Here is a 3,125-nt window from a genome sequence, read left to right as displayed (position 1 = left end):
GTACCTTGGCCTGCAAAGGAAAGTATTCAAAGTATCATAAGCAAAGAATGCAAGCAAACAGAACATTCATTACAAGGCATAAAAATTGCAAACATTTTAAGCTACATATCTATCCAGTTCTTGTCAAGATTTTTAAAACAGTAGCAATTGTATTAGCTTTGATTTATAATAACGGTTTATGTACTAATAGCCTAATCATAAACATCATATATTTAATTCTTCATTTTCAGACAAGGCCAATGAGCAAGTGATGCTTTATCCAACTGCAACTATAGAAAATGCAGCTTAGAAAGTTCACCAATCATTTTTTTAGTATTTTGAAAAATCAGAAACATTAGATCTTCATCCTGTTGATGAACAAGTATTTTTTGTATCACTCTTTTTGATGCACTTTTGTTTTTCTAATTAAGCTTCTTTTTTCACAAATAATTACTTTGAACTTAAAGCTAATTGAATTTTTACATTGCATTTAATCAATCTCCAACAATGCCAAACATTGTCACTGCATAGTATCACATTAGCCACCTCTAAACCATATGGCCTAATTCAATATAATGTTCATCAATCATTTTATTTTTCATTATTAACGTGTCTGGGACAAAAAAGATACTAACTACTAAAATCGATGTAGACCTACCAGCACGTTAATGAACAGGGAAAAGGTGGCAAAACCTTGAAAAGTTTAAAACATGCCTGAATGGAAAATCATGTTTTAGGCTATATGTCAGTAGTTAGCACGGCCACAAAACCCAAAAAACAAATAGCAAAAAAATAAAACAAAAACAGAGAGAAGCACACATGTATTAATGAATGACAGCCTAATGAAAATTGTTGTAAATTGAATTTGCTTGTTTCAATATTGATGTGGATGAGCAGTCATAATAATAATAATAGGATGGAGAAAGAAAACCGGACATAAAAGAAACCCATTCTCAGGCAAAAGCCAGTTTCGATGTGGCCCAGGAGAGCAGGTGTTGAGCTCTTTCTATGGTCAGACTGCACATCACACAGTAGCCTACGACAATTGAGGTTTGAGATCCAGTTTAAGTTATTGTTTCTTGTCCTGGTGGGTGATGGAATGGATGAAATGGATGTTAGCCAATTTAGTGCTGATATGCATTGATGGTAGCAACAAGCCTCGTTGTGCTGCATCTGTGATGCTAAGCATAAGATTGCCGACCACATAACTTTCAAGTAACCTATGATGACATAGTAATGGCTTAAAGAATACGCAACTTTTAAATGAGTCAAGTAACGTAAGACTGTAGTGACTGTTTAACATCTTTCAGCTAACCTCTCACAACAAAAAGAAAACTTTGTGATTTCAATTTAATGACAATGTAAAAAAATAATATTAAAACACAAATAATTAGGCCTACCTAAATAGCAACAACATTAGGGACAGTACATTATGGGATGCGCAACTCTGTTGTTACACCAACATTAGAAGGGTCAATTGACAATTTGACATTTTTTACGCTTTGCTGCTGGCTTACTTTCAACTAAAAATCTTAAATTACTTTAAAACCAATTTCACTCTGCTTATATAGGCCTAACACATAAAAAGTACCGTACATTATTTTGTGAATCAGAAAAAAAGTAACCCTTCTAGTGTTGCGGATAAGCCAAAAGCAGATGTAGTTTCACATCCCTATAATCTACAATTCAACAACATTCCTGAAACATGGCAATGTTAACCAAAAGCACTAAAAATTCAATCAAAAACCAATTAATTGGGCACCACAGGCCATATTCTAGCCAAAGAGCTGTATAATGCATGCATCTGAGGCAGATGTAGTGCAGAAAAAGGTATGATACCAGATGCAGTTATTGTTCTTAATTTGAATAAGTTAACTGAATTTGAATAAAAGTGGAAAAAACTCCATAAATACATTTTATTACATACTAAACCTGACTGGCAATAGCTAATATTCATCAATAGTGTTCTTAATGTTCGCAATTTATTTGTAGCATGACTGCAGGTCGAGCCATTATGGTAGAACACAATAATAGGAGAAAGATATACATGGTAGAACACAATAATAGGAGAAAGATTTAAAGCATCGTTTGTAACCAAAGAGATGACTATTCAGAGTTGCCACTTTTAAAATGCTGTGGAAGAAAAAACTAAACTAGCACATTGTAGCTCCTGCGAGCTTTATATGCGTCGTTTCTGCGTTTTCTAACGTCGTTATTAGATCTGGAATCTGGTTAATTCTGCAGACTTATAGTCCATTTCTGCGTTTTTCACGGTGTCCTTACTTTCTTTCACAACTCTCCGCCGGTCCGCCCCGTTAGCTCAGTGGTTACGCGCTCAGCTCAACGCATTTTCAGGACTGCTCTCTATTCAGCGGCATCTAGTGAATGGAATAATTCACCGGCAACAACACTTCAACAATCGGAAGCTTCACTTTGTCAATCTCGGTAACCGGCCCTGCGTCAAGAGCCTCTACAAGTGTGCGGAACTAGCAGGAATAACCAATCAAGGCTTTATCAGTCCTAGGATAAAGATTCAAAACCAACCAACCTCCAAGGATTAAAAATCCACACAATGCTTGGTCGCCTTATGTAGTCACATTTATGACTGCAGTATTTGTTCCAACATCAAATTTACATTAGATTCATTCAAAATAATTCGCAACTGTCAATCAGAGTTTGAAACTAAAATTCATGAGGCACTCCAAATAAAGCAGCACAACCCCATGCTCAATAAACAATTATTCGCTGAAGGGACATCTTTTTGTTGAATTTGTATTAGATTACGTTTGTTTTATGTTGCTTTTTTCCTTGGTTGCCTTTATGTTTTTCCGCTCACTACACTATCTTGTCTCAAGACCACACTCCCGCATAGTTTATGACAGATTGTGACCACCTTTTGTGTTTGTTCGTCAGTTATTGCTTGTACGCAGGTCAATGCAGTTTTATTTAATTTCAGTCATTTATTATTAACATTTCACGAATATTTGTTTTTTTTTCAGATGAATTAAGGTATTTGTTAGATTTTCAACAGGTCCTTGAAAGGCCTGCCTTTCGTTTTACCGCATTACTCTCGTTAATTTGTGTATTCGCCACCTAGCGTCGTTTCCCCTTCATTGTTATGTTATCGCTCTTTGCAAATGGCAACA

The sequence above is a fragment of the Aplidium turbinatum genome, chromosome 11 (genome assembly GCF_918807975.1).
Source record: "Aplidium turbinatum chromosome 11, kaAplTurb1.1, whole genome shotgun sequence".
NCBI classification, from domain to species: domain Eukaryota; kingdom Metazoa; phylum Chordata; class Ascidiacea; order Aplousobranchia; family Polyclinidae; genus Aplidium; species Aplidium turbinatum.
The sequence above is the reverse complement of the archived record's forward strand: the minus strand, read 5'-3'. Positions refer to the sequence as shown.